The sequence below is a fragment of the Macadamia integrifolia genome, unplaced genomic scaffold (assembly GCF_013358625.1).
Source record: "Macadamia integrifolia cultivar HAES 741 unplaced genomic scaffold, SCU_Mint_v3 scaffold2234, whole genome shotgun sequence".
In the NCBI taxonomy this organism is placed as follows: domain Eukaryota; kingdom Viridiplantae; phylum Streptophyta; class Magnoliopsida; order Proteales; family Proteaceae; genus Macadamia; species Macadamia integrifolia.
In genome coordinates, this window is record NW_024868584.1 from 55,195 (window position 1) to 80,978 (window position 25,784).

At 40.1% G+C, this 25,784-nt stretch overlaps 1 non-coding gene across 1 annotated transcript; it reads right to left on the reverse strand.

Annotated features, from left to right (window-relative positions):
• Window positions 1-4,633: 4,633 nt before the first annotated feature.
• On the reverse strand, window positions 4,634-4,740 carry LOC122066103. The gene has a single exon (XR_006136234.1). It is a non-coding gene; the product is annotated as a small nucleolar RNA R71 (small nucleolar RNA).
• Window positions 4,741-25,784: the final 21,044 nt, after the last annotated feature.

Genomic DNA, 25,784 nt, shown 5'->3' on the forward strand with positions numbered 1-25,784 from the left:
CTTCTAAAGGAAAATAAGGAAGCCATTAAAAAATAAATACTTAAATGGATGGATAATGGGATCAATTATCCCATTTTTGATAGGGGCAAGAATTTTTTCAATAGATCATTTGAGGACCTCATGAAGAAATATGGGATCACCCATAAGCTGGCTATACCCTATCATCCTCAAACTAGTGGTCAGGTTGAGGTATCTAATAGGAAGTTTAAGCAAAGTTTGGAAAAGACTGTCAACCCTAATAGCAAGGATTGATCTTTTAGACTTATGGATGCCTTGTGGTTTCACAAAATGCATTCAAGATTGATCTTGGACAATCTCCTTACATCCTTGTGTATGGGAAGGCATGTCATCTTTCCATTGAGTTAGAGCATAGATCCTTTTGGACTATAAAGAAGCTGAATTTTGACCTACCTATTGCTGGTACTCATAGCGGACTCTAACTAGCTGAGTTGGAGGAGCTTTGCAATGATGCCTATGATAATGCTAGAATTTATAAGGCAAAAACCAAGGCTTTTCAGGATAGACAAATCCTTAGGAAGTCTTTCACACCTGGTGATAAGATTTTACTTTACAATTCTAGGTTGCATATTTTTCCAAGTAAGTTGAGATCCCGTTGGGATGGTCCTTTTGTTTTGCATACTGTTTTTTCCCAGGGGGCTATGTAGATTGCAAACCCTAGCACAGGTGTAATTTCGAAGGTTAATGGTTAGCATTCAAAACCATTCCTTGAGCTGCCTACTGCTGCTAGGGAAGAGGTCATGGATCTCCATGAACCTCTTTACACAGATGATTGACTTTTACCTAGGTATGATCCCCTTGCATTGGCCTTACTTTTAATCTTTCCATGTATTGAAGACATTGCATAATTTAAGTGTGGGGGAGGGAACCAGTGATTTTTTTTTTTTTTTTTTTTGCTTTTTCCTCCTCTGTTAGTGTTTGTTTTTCTTTTTGTTTTTAAGCTTGCTAAGGATAAAGTCCTACTTTGGCTTTTGGCTAATGATCATACCATCCGATTGCTTAATGTATGAAAATAATAATTTTGATTAAGGTACCCATCTTGAACACAAAAAACCCTATTGAGAAAAAAGAAACAAGCATGTGTCCTGAGATGGGACTCTCTTTTGAAAAACAAGAGACCTTTGTTTTACGGTGTTGGACCATATGTAAGTCTGTGGGTTCCTAGTACTCTTGATTTGGAGTTGAGACTTCTTTTTAGATTGGCATGAGTTGACAAATACATAATTTTAAATGAAGGTGTGGAAAGTGATATAAAAGTAAGAGTTAATTTCCATGGAACTAGATAGGGCATTGTGTCTCAGGAAGCGTGGTGTCTTGATCAAAACTTTTAGGGAAGAAATTTCTGAAAGAACTCTGGCATCACTGTCTATGTGGGCATATGCAAAAAGTGAAGCTACATAATAACTTGGGTGTCTGGTGTTTGTTCCACCATGTCATTCAGGCCAACAGTAGTGGAATAGGATAGAGTTTATTATAAATAAATAAATAAAGGAAAAGAAAACCACATAGTAGGAAAGTATGCGCAAAAGTCATCAATTCCTTGGTAACATGTTTGGTCAAAAACACTCCAACACCTTAGTCCTTGGTTCCCTATTACTTCACAAGTAGTCATGCCTTAAGACAAGGATGTTTTGGAAGAAACAAGGTGAGTCCTGAATTAAGAAATATGCTAGTGCCTGAAATTGATATGGGGTAATAAAAATTCAAGTGTGGGGGTCCCTATATCAAGTGTAAGAGGAATTATCTTTGCTCCGGATCGGTATGGCCCTTACCTTTAGCTAAGGTTGGGATTTGTTTTTTCTGAATTCTGGGTGTATATTCACTGCAAACACCCATGAGACACAACTCGTCCTCTAGGGGTGACCTAGTGGTTTAAAGGTTTGTTGCATATGCTAAGTGCAATCATGATTCCTATGAAAGTGAGTTAGGTTTTTGTTGTTTACTTTTTTTTTTTTTTTTTTTGTTTTGCTCAAGGACTAGCAAAGTCTAAGTGTGGGGGAATTATGATGAGCACATTTATATATGAAATCTAGTATATAAAAGCATGCATTTTTACATATGATGAGTACATTTATGTGTGAGATCTAAGTAGTAAAGTATGCATTTTTACATATTTAGAATGGAGCTATCTTGGGTTTTACTCTCTTTCTGTAGGTTTTATATTTTAAAGGCAGTAAGCATTATCGGGCGTCATATCTCTCCAACAACAACTACATAGTGTAGTTGGTGAGCAATGTATGCAAAATTCTCTTACTCACCAAGAGCTCTCAAGTTTAAATCTTATGGTTGTCTATTTTTTGGAGAATTTTGTTGAAGATTTCATGCTTTTCACTCACTTAAAGCACTAAGGGCATGGAGGGGATTTTCACATCAAATTAGTAGATTGTCCAAATCATCAAAGCAAGAAAAATTGTGAGAGGGATTTTTTGAGCAAGAAGAAAAAAAAAGGAAAGAAAAAAGAAAGGGAGAAATAAATCTTGTCCAAATCTTCTCTCTCCTCCACATTATCACCAAAAGATTGTCCAAATCACACAAAGCAAGAAAGAAAATTGTCTAAGGAAAAAAAAAATCTGCCAACAAGGTTGTGGTCAAGATTTGGAGTGAGGGAGAAAAAGAGGAGAAAAATAAATAAAAAATAAAGAGGAAAGAAAATAAGCAAAAAAATTTTAGGAAATTTCTCCAAGTTTATTTCTCTCCTCTCTCTCCACCTTAGAACTTTTGGTCTCAAAAGATCTCACTTACCAATTGTGGAAGAAAGAGAAATTTGTTATCCTATCTCCCCATTCCCAATAAATGCAACTTATATAAGAGGAGGGGAGACACTTCATTCTTCTTCTAAGTTTTTTTTTTGCTGCTCTCTCTCTCTCTCTCTCTCACTCTCTTTCGTTTTAGTTCTTCTTTGTTTTTGCTTTAATCACTTGTGTAATAGCTTTTTATTTCAATTAATAGAAGCACTCTTTTATTTTTATTCAACCTTTTATATTTATGATTTATGCAATTGAGTTGTAATTTTTAAGTTATAGTTCTATGCTTAGATCTAGGTGACAAGTTCACGAGCAGTGGAGCATCTCTTTTTCAAGTTCAGTTTTTTTTTTCAAGATTTGTTTTCTCCAGGCCTAGAAATTTTAAATTTGGTTCATTCCAAATCTGGTTTTTAGGGTTGACAGTATCTCAAATCACCTAAGCTTTCAATTTCAAACATTGATTTAAGTATGTAGGCTTCTTCAATAGTCTTCTCTTCCCCCTCTCATTCCCTCTTCTGACTACCGTCACTACCCTTTCTTTTTTAATTTAGGATTTTTATTTCAGTCATTACATTATTGCTATCCCTTTCCCCCAAGGTTCATAGCTAGTGTATGTGTTGGCTTTGCCCCTCCTAGCCATAGAACCATCATTTTATTATTTTTATTTTAATTGTCTCTCTTTCCCTAAAGCCAAGTAGATTAACCCTTGTAAGAGTGACCCTCTGGTCAAGTAGAGAAGCTCATATTATGATGCATCCCTCGGGCTAAGTAGAGAAACCTACTTGTGAGCCCCTCTTTAGCTTTATCCCCTTTCTTTTACTTTATTTTTATTTCAGCATTTTTTTCCTTCATTGCTTTTTAATTCCATGGATTTTTTATTTTTAGTTATTTATTTATTCAATTTTAATTACGTGGCTTACGTATTTAAATTCTTAGATGACGAATGGTTAAGATGTTATTTTAGATATATATGTTTAGGACGGTAGTTAGAATTAGATCATAACCATTAATCAGTTCACTTTCGTATTATTAAAAAAAGCCAAAAATAAAGTGACTGCTCCACCTGTGTTCAACCCATAGCTACATTGATCCATACACTTGCGGTTACATTTTAAATTCTAACAAGTTTTTGGCGTTGTTGCCGCGAAGATAGTTCCATATTATTTTTCACTTTCTTTTGGTAAATCGGAGTGCTTTGCTTGTTTTGTTTTGTTTTTATTTTTCTTTTATTGAATTTCTGAGAAGAACAACTTGCAATAATAGTTGTATCGGTGGAGGTCGCTAAGCCTCACAGTATGATAAAGACAGGTTTTACACTATGGCAGTACCTTAGGAATTGAATTAAGCAACCTCAGATCCCTGTCGGTATGCTCCCAGAAAGCCAAAATAAATAAATTAATTAATTAAAATAGAAAATTTAAAAAAAAAAAAGTTTTTCTTTTCATTCTTTTGTGCTTGTCTTACTCTCATCAATACCTTTCAATATGGGAGGCCAACAGCCAAACCCTCCACCTAAATCTCTAAAAGATAGATTCTACCCTGCTAGAGTAGCCCAACCTTCCTGCATAGTTCTACCACAAGCCCAGGGCAATAATTTTGAGCTCAAATCTCAGTACATCACTATGTTGGCCCACTTCCATGGGCTACCCTCTAAGGATGCATACCTATTCCTTAGGGAATTTGAGGAGGTTTGTGTTCTGATTAAGGTCCAACAGTTAACTGATGATGTTGTAAAATTAAGGTTTATAACTTTTGCACTCAAGGACCAAGCTAAGAAATGGCTCTATGGTCAGCCTACCAATTCCATTGCCACATGGGATGGGTTTACTATAGCCTTCCTAAAAAAGTTCTTTCCTTTGCATATAACCAATAAACTCAAGAGTGATATTCTTCAATTCAAGCAGAAACCTAATGAGTCATTCTCCAAATTTATGGAGAGATTTAAGGACCTCCTATAGGAATGCTCTCACCATGGAATTGATACATGGAAACTTTGTCAACTCATTTATGAGGGTATTGATTATCAGACCAAGCAGTTGTTAGAGTCTATGTGCCCCAAAGGTTTTGCATCTTTTACAAATGAAGACGACGCTTAGAACCTTTTGCTTAAACTGGCTAAAAAAACCTGAGAATGGGAGTCTACTCAAGAAATTGAGAGAAAAAGTAAGGGTTACCTTGTAGAAGGTGTTGTGGCCAAAGAGGCTCAACTTGAGAGTCTTATTAAGAGACTCGAAGCCAAAGTAGCCAAAAGACCTGTCCAACTAAACCAAATAAATCATTCTGTGCCTATGTGTAGTTGGTGCCAATCTCCCACTCATGTGATGGAGGAGTGCCCTAATATTTCTCATGTGAATGGTTTAAATATAGGTCTTAAAGATGTGAATGCCATGTCCCAAAACAACCCTTATAGTTAGACCTATAATCTAGGATGGAGGAACCCTCCTAACTTCTCTTGGAATCAAGCCAATAATCAAGTAGGTCCTAATTTTCAATCCTTGAGTCAAGGGCAGTTTGTTCCCCAACAAGCCAATCAAAGGGACATGCCCCCCCCCAATCAGCAGAACAACTTTAGGATCCCCACTCAATCTACTATTCTAGCACCTCCTGTAAATCAACCTCCAGGATTCATGAGAGGAGGTGGTGATTTGGCTAGGCTTTCTTCTTTAGAGAAAATCATGAAAGTTCTCATGAGTACTTTCATGACAAGCCAACATAACATAGAGAAGAAAATCTCCTAACTTGCTAATGTTTTGCATGAAAGGGAGAAAGGGAAGATGCCTAGTTAGCCTAAACCAAATCCCAGGAATGAGAATATGAATCATCAACGAATTCCAAATCAGTTAAATTCAATTCAAAAGAGTCCACAACAAGAGCCTTCCAACCAATATAATACTGTTTATGATCTTAGGAGTGGCCACGAGTACCAACAGAGTGTTCCTAAATCTTCCCCATCTATTACTTCTGTTAACTCTCATTATATTGAGGACACAAGTATGCCTCTTATTCCAGGTTCGTCTAATGAACCTAAAGCAACTAAAGATGATTTGGGTGAGGAAACCAAACATGATTCTTCTGAAAAAGAGAAAAATTCTAACAGTGCTTATGTTCCTCCTATCCCCTTTCCTAATCAGTTGGTAAACAAAAAGAAGACTGCTTCCATGGAAAAAAAAATTTAGAAGTCTTCAAAAATATAGAAGTGAACATCCCTCTTTTGGATGCCATATCTCAGATCCCCGCCTATACAAAGGTCTTGAAAAATTTGTGTACTCATAAACGTATCACTAGTGTGCCCAAAAAGGCATTCTTGGTAGGCAACATTAGTTCTATAATTACTCAGCCTATAGCCACCAAGTATAAGGATCCAGGGATCCCTACCATAGCTTGTGTCAAAGGCAACACCTATTTTGAGCATGCCTTACTTGACCTTGGCGCAAGTGTGAATCTTTTGCTTTACCATGTGTATAAGCAACTAGATTGGGAGAATTGAGAGCCACTGGAACTACTCTTCAGTTGACAGATAGATCTGTTCAGATTCCTAAAGGGATAGTTGATGATGTCTTACTTAAAGTGGAAGAATTTTTATTCCTTGTTGATTTCATTGTTTTAAACACCCAACTAGCTGCCAACATTCAGGACCAGATTCCAATTATTCTTGGTAGATCATTCCTTGTAACCAACAATGCGATAATTAATTGTAGGAACGGTACCATGAAACATTCTTTTGGCAACACTTCTGTGGATTTTAATGTCTTTAGGTTGGGTAAGCAGCCAAATCCCCATGAGAAGGAAGTTCATATGCTCTAGCAAATTCCAGATTCCATTCAGACATATTTTGATATTGATTTTGATTCTGAATTTTAAAAGTGTATGGAACAATTGGGTGGTTTTGATGACGGAATTATGTTTGAAGTTTGGAGTCTCCAACCACCTATAGAGCCCTTAGGACCCCCTTCCAATTCCATTCCTGAACCTTCTATAGTGGAGCCTCCTAAGCTAGATCTTAAGGAGTTGCCATCTGATTTGAGGTATGATTTCCTAGGACCTGACCAGACTCTTTCAGTAATATTTTTTTCATATTTGACTTCTAGCCAGGATGAGGAATTACTTAATGTGTTAAAATACAATAAGGAAGCCCTAGGTTGGACCATGACTGACATCAAAGAAATTACCCCTTCTATTGTTCAACATTATATTCACCTCATTGAGGGTTCCAAACCTTCAACGGAACCCTAAAGGAGAGCTTACCCAGTGATGAAGGAAGCCATTCAAAAAGAAATTCTAAATTGGATGGATAATGGGATCATTTATTACATTTTTGATAGGGGCAAGCATTTTTGCAATAGATTATTTGAGGCCCTCATGAAGAAATTTGGGATCACCCATAAGTTGAAGCCCTTCATTGAGTTGTTATCTTTTGTTTTGGAAGAGGTCATGGATCTCCATGAACCTCTTTACACTAATGACTAACTTTTGACCAAGTATGACCCCCTTGCATTGTCTTTGCTTTTAATTATTTTCATGCATTTAGGACATTGCATGACTTAAGTGTGGGGGAGGGAAACTAGTTTTTACTTTTTCTACTTTGTTTTGTTTGTTTTTCTTTCTATTTTTGAGCTTGCTAAGGATTAAGTTCTACTTTGGCTTTAGCTAATGCTCATACTATTCGGTTGCTTGATGTATAAAAATAAAAGTTTTGATTAAGGTACCCATCTTGAACGTATAAAAACCCTGTTGGGAAGAAAGAAACAAACATGTGTCTTGAGATGGGACTTTCTTTTGAAAAATAAGAGACCCCTATTTTATGGTGTTGGACCATATGTAAGTATTTGGTTTCCTTGTACTCTTAACTTGGAGTTGAGACCTTATTTTTAATTTGGCATGAGTTGACAAATGCACAATTTTAAATGAAACGTGAAATGTGGTATAAAGAAGAGTAAGAGTTGATTTCCTTGGAACTAGACAGGGCATTGTGCCTTAGGAAGCATGGTGACTTGATCGAAACTCTTAGGGAGGAAACTTCTAAAAAAAAAAAAAAACTTTGGGATCATTGTCTATGTGGGCATATGCAAAAAACGAAGCTACATAGTAATGTGGGTGTCTGGTGTTTGCTCCACCATGTCATTCAGGATAAAATTAGTGGAGTAGAATAGAGTTTATTAAATAAAAAAAATGTCATTAATGTTTGGTAACATGTTTGGTCAAAAACACTCCAACACTTTAGTTCTTGGTTCCCTATTTCTTCACAAGTGATTTTGCCTTAAGATAAGGATGTTTTGGAGGAGACGAGGTGAGTTCCAAATTAAGAGATATACTAGCACCAAGAATTGATATGGGTAATAAAAGTTCAAGTGTGGGGGTCCCTTGTAAGACGAATTATCTTTGCTTTGGATCAGTATGGCCCTTACCTTTAGCCAAGGTTGTGATTTGTTTAATCTAAATTTTGGATGTATATTCACTGCAAACACCCACGAGACACAACTCTTCCACTAGGGGTGACCTAGGGGTTTCAATGCTTGCTACACATGCTAAGTGCAACTGTGATTCCTATGAAAGTGAGTTATGTCTTTTGTTATTTATATTTTAGTCTTTTTCTTTTTGTTTTGCTCGAGGACTAGCAAAGTCTAATGCGGGGGAATTCTGATGAGCACATTTATGTGTGAATTCTAAGTAGTAAAGCATGCATTTTAGATATTTAGAATGAAGCTACCTTGGGTTTTACTCTCTTTTTACAGATTTTGTATTTTAAAGGCCTTAAGTATTATTTGACCTCATATCTCTACAACAACAACTACCTGGTGTAGTTGGTGAGCTATGGTGTGCAAAATTCCCTTGCTCACCAGGGGCTCTCAAGTTCGAATCTCATAGTTGTCTTCTTTTTGGAGAATTTTGTTAAAGATTTTATACTTTTCGCTCACTTAAAGCACTAAGGGAAAGGAGGGGATTGGAAAATTATGGGAGTGGTTTCTTGCCTAAGAAGAAAAGAAAAGGGAGAAATAAATCTTGTCTAAATCTTCTCTCTCCTCCACATCATCACCAGAAGATTGTCCAAATCACACAAAGCAAGAAGGAAAATTGTCCAAGGAAAAAAAAATCGGCCAACAAGGGTTGTGCGCAAGATTTAAGGAGAGGGAGAAAAAGAAGAGAAAAATAAATTAAAAAAAAAAGAGGAAAGAAAATAAGCAAAAAACTTATAGGAAATTTCTCCAAGTTTATTTCTCTCTTCTCTCTCCTCTACCTTAGTACTTTTGGTCTCAAAAGATCTCACCTACCAATTGTGGGTTTCCTCCTTTTTGGAAAGAGAAATTTGTTACCCTACCTCCCCATTCCCTATAAATACAACTCATGCAAGAGGAGGGGAGACACTTCATTTTTCTTCTAGGTTTTTTTTTTTAGTTGCTCTCTCTCTCTCTCTCTCTCTCTCTCTCTCTCTCTCTCTCTCTCTCTCTCTCTCTCTCTCTCTCTCTCTCTCTCTCTCTCTCATTCTATTTAGTCTTAGTTCTTCTTTGTTTTTTTTTTAATCACTTTTGTAATAGCTTTTTATTTCAATTAATGCGTGCACTCTTTTATTTTTATTTAGCCTTTTATGTTTATGATTTATGCAGTTGAGTTGTAATTTTTAAGTTATAGTTCTAGGCTTAGATCTAAGTGACAAGATCACAAGCTATGGAGCATCTCTTTTTCAAGTTCAGTTTTTTTTTTTTCAAGATTTGTTTTCTCTAGGCCTAGAAATTTCAGATTTGGTTTATTCCAAATCTAGTTTTTAGGGTTGGCAGTATCTCAAATCACCCAAGCTTTCAAGTTTAAGCATTGATTTAGGTAGGTAGGCTTCTTCAATAGTCTTTTGTCACACCCCAATTCCAGTAGACCCAACTTACCATTAGGGATACTAGTGGTGTGAGTAAGACACGTACCTATCTTACAAACCTACCAGGATCTCTGATAGCAGTACCTTAACATTTTCACAATCTCACATCACAAACCAACATAAGCAGTAGAATCAGAGTATAGTAGCAGAATCATAAATAAAATGCAGAAACGTCTAATGATAATATAATAGCAATAACCGAGTTATTCTATTACATTCATCCATGACATATAATATAACCTCAAAAAAATATACAATCCACAGTTATACCCAAAAGTATCAAAAAATGATGTACAATCTCACAGTGCAGCGTAAGCATAGTGGTCGCAAGCACAGTCCTGACCGTGCTCTCCCGCTTTTGGCATCCACCAATTGCTCACACTATACTCTAACCCAAGAGATATTGGGTCACCTGCCATTGGCTCTATAGTACTTACATCATCATCTAAAAATGAGTGTATGCGTGGGGTGAGCTTTTCAACTCGCTCAGTGAGGGGTAGGGTCACGCACATCCAAGCAAGACAATAGCAGTAATAATTTATGATGTAAGATTGTGGAAATTAAACACATAGCCCATGATGCTCGTGATGCAGTTCATTTATTTATTTTCCACCTAACAATACAAACTAATTCTGGTAAATGCTATTACGGCACATTAGGCTGTATCCTTCATCTCAGAACCTCCATCGACTATGCAAGGATACAAACCCTAGCCTTGATTAGAAGTCTACCGGTCCCCTTATGCGTCCATGGGTCACCCAGTAAACCCCTGATAACCCACTCCTGACAATCACGGCACTGGTACATCATCGGTCACCCTGACAGGTTCCCACCTCCTATAACAATCTCATCGTACTACGGGTGTGGCATTCTAAAAAGGCACATCGAACATACCATAATGGGTTATCCAACACCTCAATCCCTGTTGGTAAGGGTTCGTAGCATAGGGAGTGATACTTAACCACATATATGCTACATGCCTTCATAGTGATACAGTTAGTATGAATTACACGATACCAGTAAGACCTTGGATACAAAGTGTACTCCATCTCCAAATACAGTCTCGGGTACACGATACCAACGAGACCTTGGCCACAAAGTGAAACCCAAGACCGTTTACCTAATCTAGCATACATATCACAGTTGAGTATGGACTATATGACACCGGTACCAATCATCGACCACAAAGCGCATCCATCTCTAAATGCAGTCCTGGGGTACACGATACCAGCGAGACCTTGGCCACAAAGTGTAACCTGCGACTACAACTAACTCTAATGCATATAATTAATGCATGAATGCAACATACATATGGTATTCATGGCACCGGTACCACCTCAGCCACACCTGATTCTGTCTCACACACACAACCGAACACACGGCAATCACGGTACTGGTACCACCATGGCCACACCGGATCCCGTCATACATCTCCATATAGTTCATATCATGGTCATAAAATAACAAATGTAACATATCATCATTTTATTTGAGCAATTATATTAGACATATAATTCTAAGCATGTGAGCAATTTAATAATAATAAACATTCCAAAAATAAACATAGTCCATCCCTCACCTGGTTTATGTTCAAGTGTGTTATGGTTCAAGTACGGCCACCGATCGACCAACTCAATTCTGACTTGGGGTTCATGTGCATCACTATCCTATACACAAAGGGAACCAAACATCAATAAGTGTCAAAAACATCAGGAAGGGCCCACATGGATCACCTCCAAAGAGTACAAACAAAATCGATCAGTGACAGTAATGTCAACGGAAACACCCACTGGAAACAGGGAATTTCCACCAGAAATATCAATCCTATTTCTAGTGGAACTGACAGAGAGCTCCTAAGGCTCAGTGATCCACTGAAAATATGCCACCAAAAGTTTGCCCAGTGGATCTGGTGGGCTGTTTCCTGTGGTGGTTTAGAATAGTCCACCCATTTTGGGGCGTTCTGGCTCGGGCCCGATCGCTGGGATTTGTTCCATAGAGTTTGTAGGGGATGTTCTTAGTATCATTCTAAGCCAATAAAATTCTTATTCCACTGATCAATTTGGAAGATACGTTGATCGAATGATCGAAACTCCAATTGGTCATTTGGCAATACTTGTTGTCGGAGCTCACCGGGTTTGGTCAGAGCTCGACAACAACATTGGGAGGGTAGAACATGCATTCTATGACCTCAACATGGTTTATTCACTAAGATTTCATCTATACCTAGCTTTTCCTAGGTCAAAATGAAGAGAGAGAGTGGTATAGGAGGTTGTACTTACCTCCGACAACGATTTCGACAATTAGGCGGCAGTCGGCACCAAGGTAAAACCCCTTTTCCCTTCTTCTTCTTCTTCTTCTTTTTCTTCCTTCCTCTCCTCTCTTATTTTTTGGAAAAGAAGAAATGAGGAAATGAATTCCTCATTTCTAACCTATGAGTTAAAGTGGACCTTAAGGTCCATTTGGTTGGACCCTATTCGGACCAATTGGGTTAATACAACTTTCGGAGCCTGAGAACCCAACCACTTAGGTATGAAACGCATTCACATCATGAGGAAAATGTGGGGGATGATTGGGATCATCCGCGATTGTTTACGATGCTACTGGCAGGACCCACAAGCCTCGACACCATGAGAGCAGCTTGTTATGCTCACCAGAAATAGCCCATCGGATTCAGGCCCAGTGGATCCGATGGCATATTTCTAGTGGTCAAGATAGCTTGCTATCTTGACTACTTGCTATCCCATGGCTTGTCTTGCATAGGTGGTTGCCCTTGGCCATGCTCAAGGCCTTTCGGCAACATAGATATGGGTCAGTATTCGTATTTGAGGAGCCGTGTTACTTACCGTCTAGGATCAGAAGGTACGAATCCCCTTTAGTTAGACTGGCATGTGATGCACAAACATATGGGGTCATCTCTCCCCCTTTACAATGGGCGGCCGTAAGCCAAAACCCGACCGTGCTTCTGATCTCCAGTCTGAGACATATCACAACAGTTCAAATTAGACCCAGTCAGGGCACGAGTGTAACATATTCTCTCCCCCCTCTCATTCCCTCTTCTAACTACCCTTTATTTCTTAATTTAGGATTTTAATTTTAGTCGTTATATTATTGCTATCCCTTTCCCCCAAGGTTTATGGCTAGTGTATGTGTTGGCTTTACCCCTCCTAACCATAGAACCATCATTTTATTATTTTTATTTTAATTGCCTCTCTTTCCCTAAAGCCAAGTAGAGTAACCCTTGTAAGAGTGACTCTCTGGTCAAGTAAGGAAGCTCATATTATGATGCATCCCTTGGGCTAAGTAGAGAAACCTACTTGTGAGCCTCTCTCTAGTATTATCCCCTTTCTTTTACTTTATTTTAATTTCAACATTTTTTTTCTTCATTGCTTTTTAATTACATAGGTTGTTTATTTTTAGTTATTTATTTATTTAATTTTAATTACATAGCTTACGTATTTAAATTCTTAGATGACGAATGGTTAGGATGTTATTTTAGATACATATGTTTAGGACGGTAGTTAGAATTAGATCACAACCATTAATCGGTTCACTTTTAGATTATTAAAAGAAGCCAAAAATAAAGTGGCTGCTCTCCCTATGTTCGACCCATAGCTACATTGATCTATACGCTTGTGGTTACATTTTAAACCCTAACAACATATTTAGAATGGAGCTACCTAGGGTTTTACTCTCTTTTTGCAGTTTTTGTATTTTCAAGGCCTTAAGGACTATCGGGCATTGTATTACCAATTTTACACATAAAGAGATCCTGTTTCTTTTCATGGCTGCAATGAGAAGGAAATCCTGAGCAAGATGGATGTGTGGCATTAAAAGTACACATTCGTTTAGATACCCAAACACGAGATTATTCTTTTTGGACTAGAAAAAGAACAATGGACCAGAACTGAATCAAGATGCAGGCCATCCCTTCTACAGTTGTCCCAGGGGAATGTTCCAAATGCCAACAAGATGGAGAGACCCACATGGGGCATTGAACACTCTCTCCCCTACACTTTAGGTGATTCTCTCTTTTTGGAGATTTTATGAAGATTTTCTCTTCTATTTTCCACCTACTTAAAGATAAGGGCATGGACAGAATTTCCAATAAAATATTGTCCAAGTCAAATCAAAGCAAGACAAAAAAATCATCTAAGAGTGTTTATGCGCAAGTTTAAAGAAAAGAGAGAAAAAATAGGGAAAAATAAAAGGAAAAAGAAGCAAAATCATGGGATTCCCTCTCTCTCCTATTTTCTTTCCTATTTTTCTCCATTCTCTCCCCTCCAACTCACAAAATCGCGTAAGGGATCCACCCTTGGGCGTTATCATCTTTTCTCTATTATTTTTTCTCCCTTTTTCTCCTAATTCCTATTTTCCACCTCATCACTATTGATTGTCCAAAATCCCATTTTTTAGGAAGCTAAAATTCCCCTATCCTCTATATAAGAGGATCGTCCAAGCCCTAAAGGGGCATCCTTCTCTTGTGCTTCTCTCCTCTAGTTCTCTCTTCTTCCCATAGTTTTCGTTATGTTCTCTTTTTAGTTCTAGTTTTAGTTCTTCATTTTTGATTTAAAGACTTTTGTAATTTGGTTTCATTAAATTAATGCAAAGTCTTTTATGTTTATTTGTTTATGCAATTCAAGTTATTCAAAGGTGTAATAATTTTAATTTCTAGTTCTAGGCTTAATTCTAAGTGACAAGAACAAGCTGTCGAGCATCTCTTTCAAGTTTAGTTTTTCTCTTCTAGATTTGTTTTCTCCAGGCCTAGCAATATCAGATGTGGTTCATTCCAGATGTGGTTTTTAGGGCAGGTAGTATTTCAAATCTCAAACAAATATCAAGTTCAAGTATTGAAATTTAGGTAGGTATGCTTCTTCATAAGTCTTCTCACCCCCCCTCTCATTCCCTCTTCTTACTAGTCATTCATTCTTAATTTAGGATTTTAATTTTTAGTTTTTACTTTGATGCTTTCCCTTTCCCCCAAGGTCCTTAGCTATATGCATATGTTGGCTTTGTCCTTCTCTAGCTATGGAACCATCCTTTTACTTTTGTTATTTATATTGCATCCCTTTCCCTAAAGCCAAGTAGAAAAACTTTTGTAAGTGTACTCTCTGGTCAAGTGGGGAAGCTCGTATTATTTATGGTGCATCCCTCGAGCTAAGTGGAGACACCTAGTTATGTGCCTCTCTCTAGCTTTATTCCCCTTTTTATTTTATTTATTTCATTTCAGCACTCTTCTTTTACTTTTTATTTACGTGGTTTGAGGATTTAAATTCCTAGAGGATGAATGGTTAGGGTTAGATGCGAATGGTTAGATTTTTAATTTCAATTGCAATTCCAATTTCCCTAGTTGTGTTGGTTAGGACGTTCTTTTAGATGCATGTGTTTTGGGGGGTAGTTAGAAGTAGATCACATTCATCAAACCGTACACTTTTGTGTTATTAAAAGAAGCCAAAAATAAAGTCACTGCTCTCCTTGTATTTGACCTATAGCTATGATGATCCATACACTTGTGGTTACTTTTAAATCTCAAATAGATACTTAGGGTCTGTTTGGTTGGCATTTTGTCTGGTCCATGTAGGTTAATCCACTATGCGGGAGATATGGGCCCACCTCCTTAGACTCACAGGGTGTACAAGTCATGTGGAAAGGTGTGGGAGAGTGTGTGAGGTCATTCGTGACTGGCCATGATGCGAGTGGTAGGTCCCACGGGCACCGAAACCCATTCAACAGCACAATAGGCCATCGGATCCAACCCAAGTGTTTTCGGTGGTCAAGGCAGAGCATTGCCCTGACTACTTGCTATCCCCACTTGGTCATTCCAAGGGGGTTGCTATAGGTTATGGGCATGGTCTGCGCACCTTATGACATTTTAAGATCCTACGATTGTATTTTTTGCATTCAGAACGGTTCTATCCACCCCCGTAGCCAGTTGCTTAACCTCGTGTGTAGTCACGAGTAATGGGCATGGACGCTACCCCCTTGATACTGTACCTTCAGGCATGTCAAAAGGATCATGTACCTTGATTATATATTTTGGCAAGGAAGCCCGTTTGGTCCTATTACAACCACTGCATCCTCGCATCATATAGGAAATAGATGAAGAAACCTTAGGAACGCCACCAGCTAACTGAGTAAATTTGTTTAAGATCTAAGTTGGAGTGTTCTTATGATGTATTCGAATTGTCAGAGATACGCTCTCTCATGTGTGGGTTGTCGATTAAGGATTCTTTTTTGAAAATAGGGAATGATACCTCGATGATTCGGTATGTATGATTTTGGGGTGATACCCATAAGATCATACGAGATGGTAAATCATCAAGGAGGTGCATTCCATAAGATGACCAAAGGAGAAAGAGTCATCAAGTGGGGGAAATAACATAGAGAAGAACCAGATGATGTAGGATACCTTATAAAACCACTTCTCACTAAGATCACCCATGTCTGTACTAACCTTGTATGAAACACTTGTTTGCAAAAAAAAAAAAAAAAAGAAGCCAAACCTTCTTTGTGGATTAAGCATGATTCCAAGCCCAATAGATCCCCCGTCATCCGTGTGGACTCGTCAAGGTAGTCGGTTGACTCGCCTAAGTCCAATATCACTCTAGTCAGATAGTCCTTCATCAGAGAGTCAGAGCCCAGTCAAGATGGAGACTTTTTCTAGGGACCCAGTTAGTGGTGATGCACCAGAGCCAGCATGGGCTCATTCCTTAGAAGTTATACAAATTAAAATGGATGAATCTAAGAAGAACTTGGCACAAATCCTGCAGGAGATTAGGAACACGTCTAAGGCTGATCCTACCCCCAATCAGAATGAGAATGTTGCTAGAAACCTGATAAGGGTGGATCCTATTTCAGGAGAGCCAGAATGGCTTAGGGTCGCCACACCAAGAGGAACCTTTGCAGTAGCTAAGGTCCCACCCAGGATTGTCATTGATGAGGAAGAAGAAGATTTTTCCGCCCATATGCAAAGTGAGCTTCCAGAAACGGAAAGGGAAAAGAAGATGAGAGAGTAGCTGGAAAAATTAAAAGGCCTGTTCAAGAGTACGAGCCAGGAGGGGCAGACCGCGGATCCCTATGAGATGAGTTTCTTCTCTGAGACATGGGTTCCTGAGAAATTCAATCGGAAGAGTGATCGGTTTGATGGGTTAGGGGACCCCAAGGCACATTTAAAGATTTTCGTGATGATCGCCAAATCATGGTAACTTATGGATGCAGATGGGGCAAGCATTTATGCTGACAGCTTTGAGATGGCTAACACAATTGAATCCCACACAGACTTAGAATTGGGGGATAGTTGTGTGAGCCTTTACAAAAAAATAATCATATAATACGGAGGTCGATGTCAAGTGACGTGAGTTGGAGACCCTAAGGCAGCAACCGAAGGAAGGGTTTATGGTATTTCTGATGAGGTTTAGTGATAAGGCCCCCAAAATGGTAGATCATCCTACTAAGGTAGAGCAAGTGGAGATGCTGATTGAGAATCTCTCCATGCCTTATTATGATGCCTTTTACTACTAGTACCTACAGACCTTTGATGCTTTGATAGACATGGGCACTCGTGTTGAAAATAAGCTTCTAAGGGATGCGCAGTATCAGGTGGTCCCCAAGGACTTAGGGAAGAATTCATGGTATGGGCGAGGCAAGAGTTCAGAGATAGGCACTGTGAATGCAGTCCAGAAGTCAGTACCATCCATGGCGTTGACTCAGCCACAACCATTGTTATACAAGCGGATCCCACAACCCAAGGGGCCTCATGACCTAGGAGGTAGTTCATGGATTTGGGAATGTCGTTGGCTATGGTGTATGAGAAGTTAAAGAAGCAAGGTCTTTTGGGCATAGTTGCTCCCAAGATGTTAGCGATCCCCCACCTATCTGGTACAAAGAATATGATTATTATGCTTACCATAACCAGAAAGGTCATAACATAGAACGATGCTTCAACTTGCGGCATGCTATTCAAAATTTAGTGGATAATGGTACGATAGAAGTGAAAGCCAAGCATGCTCCCAATGTCACAACCAACTCACTTCCAAAACATGGGATGGTTAATGCATTGGAAGTAGAGGAAGCTCACGAGGATCTAACCAAGCTCATCTGTCTAAAGAAAAGGAAGGGTCTCATGGACTCCTGAGTTTATAGTAAGATCATGGGAAGCAGAACATGGAGGATGAGGAGGAAGCTGAAGGGGCCATTGATGAAGAAGGATTAGGAGTCCTGGGTCAATTATTACCTAGCCGTCCGCCACCTGAAGCCCATATAATTCATGACCCTCCATCACCTATGCATCATTCCCCTTCACCACCACCGAATTCTCCATCATACCACCCGGGGTCATATCTCCCATCACCATTACATTATCCATTGTCTTTATCAGAATACCCCACTTCTCACATTTCATCCCCATCATATCACCCCACTTCATACCTATTAACCCCTTCAGAAGGCTCCAACTCCCGATCTGCATATGGCCTAGGGATAATACATGATCCTTGCACTCAGAAGCCGTAATGGATGGATATGATATGTTTCCCAAGTCACCAAGTTACACTTCATCAATAGGGTCAGTAAGTGCTTTGAATGATGAAGAACCAGAGATGGATCCCACCCCATTGAACTAATAATTCTTCAATTACTGGTGCAGATCCTTTTTCGACTCAAGGATGATGCTTGTTTGATCCACATAATGAGCGACACAGAGTGAGAGTCTGATTATGAGTAGCTTGATGATTTTGATTACACAATTAGTGACCCAATGTGTGCCATAAATGGAGATGACCCGATGATGGATCCCACTGATGCCATTCACCTGTCATTGTCTATCTAGGTAGAGGTAGAATGGTTGGGCGAGGATGAGGAAGAAGAAGTTAATTCTGAGGTGGCTGAGGAAGAGTGGTTGGCAGAATAATAACACTCTTGAGCATAATGGAAGATCATCTGAAGGAAACCAACAAAATGTTGGATGGCATGGCTATTTGTGAAGACTACTATGGAGGAAATGACACATTGGAGGAGGCATTGGATACGAGACTCCAGCGTCTCTTCAATGCAATATAGAAGGTGTGAGACTGGGCTTGAGACATTTGTGAAGGACTCATCTTCCTAACCCCATCCAGGAGAAAGGATCCAAAGAGCTTGTGAGAGAAGGTGCCCCTATGGTTGGGATCATTACCATCACTGACAGTGACAATGAACATTAGGGATATCCCACCGAAATCATCATAAAAAAACCTATGAGTGTAATGGAGACATGGAGCGGAAACGTTCAAGAACAAATCGTTGGTGGTAGAGCAACCCAAAACAAATGGGGTAATGGAGAAGCGCTTTAGCATAGAACCAGAGAATCCTGTCTTCACATAGCTCAAGAAGGTGCAAGCCAATATTTTCATTTGGAGTTTGTTGATGGCCTCCCCTTCAGATAGAGAACCCATACTCAAATATCTTACCAGTGTACAGGTTTCAATCGAAATTAACCCAGAGTAGCTCTCACTGATAGTAGGGGCAACATATGTGGTTCAATCCTTGATGTTCTTTGATTTTGATGTACCTATCCAAGGGGTTAAACACAACCAGGCTTTGCACATAACCGTTGAGTGCCATGATAAGGTTGTACCTCAAGCTTTCTAATAGATAATGGGTCTCCCTTGAATATTCTGCCATTAAGGTCAGCCTTGAGCGTTGGCCTGGGTATGGAGAAGGTGGGACCATCAAATCAGATAGTGCAGGCTTATGATAACACTAAGAGAGAAATTTTCCTGCTTCTCACAGCAACTATGACAATCGGCCCAGTAAAGTTTGACATCGACTTCTAGGTGATAGATATCCCAGCTTCCTTTAATATGCTTTTAGGAAGGCAATGGTTACATCAGGCCAAGGTAGTATCTTCCTACGTGCATCAGAAGTTGAAGTTTATACACGAAGGAAAGGTGGTAATCGTGTCAGGGGATCCAGAGTTTGTCAACACCCTAGCGAATATTGAGAAAGGAGGAGAGCAAGAAGAAGAGGTATGCCTCAATGGATTTGAGATAGACAGAACTTGTGCTTTCATCACTAAAGGAACAGTTAAAGAACATGTCCCTATAGACTATGAAACCATCTGGAGTCCATTAGTGGGTTGTGTGATGAAGAAGATGCAATATTTCCAAGGAATGGGGCTAGGAAAATATCGTCAGGTGTAGACACCCAATTTTTTCACTCTCCTCCGACTATGATGAAATTTAGATCTTGGATGTGACTTCCAGCTTCCAATCAATGGAGATGATGATGGTACCCAAAACCTTGAAAACCCTCACACGGGAGAGAAGAGGGTCCAATTTTGACTTTTATATATGGAGGAATATGGTCAAGATGACCGTATAGATGAATAGTGCCTAGAAATATGATTCCGACAATATATGACATGTTAAAATCAAACTGATGGATCTCCCATAATCATCCCCAGAAAATTAAACTTTCCTGTACATATGCCGCACACACGGATAGTCCCACTGGAAACCTGGAGAAATCCCCTACGTACCCCAAACACCCTAACATTCATCCTCTACCTACCCAGATAACCCAGAAACACTCTCGGACCTGAACCATAGAAACCTTCGAGTGGGAGAGAGGAGGGTCCAATTTTGACTTTTTATATACGAAAGAATTCGGTCAAGATGACTATACGGATGGATAGTGCTCGAGAATACGATTCTGATGATATATGGCATGCCAAAATCTGACCAACAGATATCCCATAATCGTCACCAGAAAAACCCATAAGTGTGCCTACTGGCCAACAGGCCAGCCCGCACACGTGTTTGCTACCCTTGGCTGGAGCCCATACCTACTGCCCATGGTAGCAGCATATGGGTGAGGCCCATGGGTTGCAGAGCAGGTTACCATGCACCTGCAATGCACCAACCATGCACCTACCATCACCACCTATGCACCCATAGCCAGCACCCTTGTGCACAAACTAGTGCCCCATAACCCGTGCCCCGCGCACAGACCCATGCAGCCCGTGCTTGTGGCTCATAGGCCCATGGTCCAGAGCTTCTTGCTTGAACCCTCGCCCCATGCCTCGCACCCCCCAGGCATAGGCCCGCACCCCTGCAGACACTGTTCTCAGCCTATACCCTATGCATGTGTGCTGACCCATAGGCCAACCAGCCCATGCATGCTTGTACCGGCCAGTAGGCCAGCCTGCACATACCCACACACCATGTGCTACCCAACTGTCCCATCCACTGCTCATACACTGCACACCCATGACCCTATCCCTGTCCCGTGCACTTTGGCCCAATCATTCACACCGCCGACACCAGCTGGGATTGGTGTTCCCCTGACCTGGTAGGTGAAGAAACTCACTCTTCACCCACTTAAGACCAAAAAATGACCTTTTTAGTAAGGATTCTCTCTCCCAAAAAACCCCTCTTATACCCATTGGACAAAAGCCCTCCCTACCCATTTTGGTCCAAACCCCTCTTTTACCCTATGTATAAAGGTCCTCTTCCCCCACTTTAGGCAAGAACCCCCTTTCTGTCCATTAGGAAAAGATGTTCCCCCTTTTATATTGGCTGGAAAAACCTATAAATACCCCCTCCTTTAGAAAAAACACACCAAATCCCACCTCACTCCCTTGTAATGAAACTATCCTCCCCTCCCTCTCTTAATTTTCTTCGGGTTTTCGGAGCGATCTTTGTCAAGATTCGAAATCTTGTTCGGATCTTCAAAGTGTTCTTCGAGACTTTGAAGATCTTCAATCCAACTTCTTAGTCTGATCCAGTTTTTTGCCAAAAGTAGTATGTTCTTCAACCCCCTCCTTTGAGTGTTCTTGAGTTTTACTCAAAGTAGAAACCCCCCTTTGAGGTTCTTCGGGTCTACAAAGAGATCTTTGTCAAGATCTGAAACTCTGTTTGGATCTTCAAAGTGTTCTTCGGGGCTTTGGAGCTCTTCAATCCATTTTTAGTTCAATCCATTTCTTAGTAAAAATAGCAATTCCTAGCAGAAGCCCTATCCGAGTGCCCCTGAAATCTTTCTAGAAATAGTCATTCCCAGCAAAAGCTCTGTCGAAGTGCCACCTCAGCCTAGCCCTCCCCTGGCCAATCCCCAGTGGAAGTTCTACCAGAGTGCAACCTCAACCTAAGCCTAGAAATAGCCTTCCCTAGCCGAGGCTCTGTCCGAATCCAAATCCAAAAGTAATCGTTCCTAGTCAGAACCCTGTCTAAATACCATCACAACCAGCATCTCTCAAGAAAGAAAGTTGGAGGTCAAGACCATATTCCTCTGAGCTAGGAGAATCCAAAAGACATTCCGAGCTGGTACTAATCTGGGGCCCACCCCTCTTGACCCAAAATAGAGGTTAAGTTCAAGTCTAATTTCTCAACCAACTTGTCATAATGTAGACTTTATATAGACCTTGTTTTAGTATATATAGTAGTTTAAATTCAATCAAAGTATATATGTGTGATAACTTAAGCATGGATGTGGAATAGTAATAATCGTGAAAAATGTCCGTTCTTAAGCATCTAGCAAAAAGACCGGTTGAACCAGGCAAATTGGGTGCCTAACACCTTCCCAACTCTGTGACCTGACGATTACTTGGAATGTCTTATGGGAATATTCTCAATAAGCCATTTGTATGAATTTTCCACTTATGACATTAGGTGGACCAAGGGCATCAAACCCTATCCACCCCTTATCATTAAGTAGACTAACTTTGGATGAATCAATGGTTGTTAATTTAGTGAACGTGTGAATAAGGGGTTGGGAATTCAAGAATCCTAAAATAAACCACCTTTGGTTGAGGCACAATTCCACATCTCAGGTATTCTCCGTGGTCCCTTTGGGCATGTCAAGGTAATCAGTTGACTCGCCTAAGTCCAGTATCACCTCCGTTATCTCTCCGAGATTGTCTACTACCAAGTGATTACAACCTAGTTGGCATGGATCCACACTACTCTGAATCACTTGATCAGGCCTGGGTCCGTCTCCCATGGAGGCATTACAAATAGAAATGGCTAAAGTTAAGAGAGGAATAGCTCAAATCTTATAGGCACTTTAGAATCCTCCCAGAACTGAGCTGGCATCGGCTATGGGAGATGTGGAATAGAATGGAGCCACAGGTCACCATGGGAACTCCTCCTAAGTTGACTCGGGAGAACCCAAGCATGTCAAACCAATAGGTTAGAGAGGATCTTCACCTGCCCGTCCAAATGGTCAACGAGGGGCTTATTCCAGGTTTCCTCCTCCCAGGGTGGTGATTGAAGATGAAGAAGAGGAATTTCCAGCACACATCTACCTTGAGCCTCTAGATACAAAGAAAGAAAGGAAACTCATAGAGCAGTTAGAGAAGTTAGAGAACATGATTCGAGCAAGAAAAAGCTCAGAAGGCCAAGCAATGGATTTAAAGGAAATGAGTTTCTTTTTTGGGGCAAGAATTCCAAAAAAATTCAAATGGCAAACTGACAGGTTCTAAGGGTCAGAAGACCCCAAGGCTCACCTCAAAGTCTTCCTCAGCATTGCCAAGTCATGGCAATTGGCAGATAACCAGATGGGGCAAGCCTTCATGCTAACCCTATCAGGGCCAGCACTAAGGTGGCTCACATAGTTGGAGTCATCTCAAACTCAAAATTGGGCAACAATGGTGAAAGCCTTCACCAAATAGTACTCATATAATACCAAAGTGGATGTGAAGTAATGAGAGCTTGAGACTTTGAGGCAACAACCTAGAGAAGGATTCACCGCCTTCTTGATGAGGTTCACAGATAAGGCCACCAAGATGACAGATCGGCTTTGAGAAGCAGAGTAAGTGGAGATGTTGATAGAGAACCTAACAAAGCCCTATTTTGATGTTCTTTACTGTCAACATTTGTAAACTTTTGATGCCTTGATAGCCATCGGTACATGTGTGGAGAACAGAATTCTGAGGGAGGCCCAGTATCAAGGGTCCTCCCCAGATGCAAGCAAGAACACCCGAGTCGGATGTGGGAAGAATCCAGAAACTCATATGGTGAGTACAATTCAATAGTCAAGCTTACCAACCACTTCTTCACAGCCATTCATAATACAAGCAGATGCACGCTCCCAGAAGGCCCCTCATCCGAGAAGGTAGTTTTCTGACTTGGGAATGCCCGTCACGGCAGCATATAAGAAGTTAAAAAAATAGGGATTGCTAGGGATAGTGGCTCCAAGAGTGATCAGTAACCCTCCTCTAGCTTGGTATAGGGATCATAAATATTGTGCCTACCACACTCAGAAGGGGCATAGCACTGAAAGATGTTTGGGTTTATAGCATGTAATTCAGGACTTGGTAGATAATGGAACCATTGAGGTCAAGGTCAAGCAACCACCCAATGTCAATACCAATCCACTCCCTAAGCATGTGAATAATTTGCATGAAGAAACTACAGAGATTGATCCCACTCAACTTATTATACCTAGAGTTCAGAGGAATCATATGAATGCCCGAGCTTATAGAAAAATCATGAGTCAAAGGGCTGGAATCATAAGGACTCCCAGAAGAAGAGAATCATCAGAAGAAGAATAAAAATATCAGACACCTGCCGTTCATCCTTCCTCATCAACAAAAGGGCCTACAGTACCATATTACCAAGCCCCACCATGCCTTCCACCTTCATCGTATTATCAACCTCCACCATATCATCAACCTTTCCCCCACCATCAAATTGGAGGAACCTCTTCATCCTATCACTCCCGAGCTTCATATCCTACCTCCCATTTCACTTTGTCTTCATACCATCCTACTTCATATCCCTCATCACCCTCATACCAATCCCATTCTCAAGGTTCGGTGTATAACCCAAAGGAAGGATGGACAGACAAGTATGATTGGAAGGATATACTTACACTACCAGATTCCCCAAAAATGACCTCATCAACTGGGTCAGTGAATACATTAGGGGAAGACCAGGAGACTGATCCCACTTCTCTAATTCAGCCCGTTATATCTTTAAAGGACGATCCAGAGGTAATTGAAGAGGTTACAGTTGATCTTTTTTTAAAGCAGTAACCACATTGGCCATAGGGGAACAAATCAAGGAACATATCTCCCTAATCCACATAGGGAGTGACACAGAGGATGATGAGTCAAGACTGGTCTAACTTTGAGCCATTGATGTCAATGCCAACCCTATGGAAATCTTTTGGTCCATATGCTCTGAATAATATAAGCGTTTGGATGACAGAGAATTTAATGGTCCAGAAGAATCTGATGAAGAACCAAGTGAGGAGGAAATCATTGAAGAAGAAGATGATGACGATGACGATGAGGATGGAAATGAAGATGAGAAAGATAGAGACAACTCTGATTCTCAAGAGGAAGATGGATATCCAAACTGGGATGACCACCAAGGACCTCGGTACAATGATAAAGATGATTAGTTGGAATATTACTCACCAGATCACCAAACATGTTTCTTAGTCTATGCTATTGGTGGTGATGATTTACTAGCTAATCCGACAGGTGACATTTACCCTTCCCTCTGTATGGGAGGAGATGATTCTACGTCAGATTCAGAAAGTGATGAAGGATCTAGAGAGTCGATGCAAGTTTATCTGGATGAACCTGAATCCGCATTAGAGATGGAGGAAAAGCTATGTGAAGTGTACTCCAACAAATTGAGAATGCAAGAAAGGGTGGAAGAAATTGATGACATGTTGAGTGAAGTAACTATCAATGATCATTACTACCATGAGCAGTTAGATGATTTGCAGGAAATAAGGTCAGATGACACTTTAGCCAAGGTGGTAGACACTGCATTCCAATAGCTTTCCAATGCAGTTAAGAAGGTACAAGCCAGGGCTGTGGATATTTATGGAGGAACTCGACTTCCCACCCCAAGCAGGGAAGGATAATCAGAAGAAGAAAATGATTCTATGGTAGGGATAATCACCCTAACAAATAGTGATGATGAAAACTGCTATTCCATGGAGACAATTGTAAAGAAACCTATCGACATGATGGAAACTAGAAGTGGAAAAGACTATAAGGGCAAGGCTTTAGTGGTAGAATAGTCAAGGACTAATGAGGCAGGAACTAGCACCATGAAGAAAGAGCCAAGAACCCAATCTTGGCTCAACTCAAGAAGTCCCAAACAAACATCTCAATTTGGGGATTGTTGATGGCATCCCCTACACACCGTGAAGCATCCTTGAAGTCT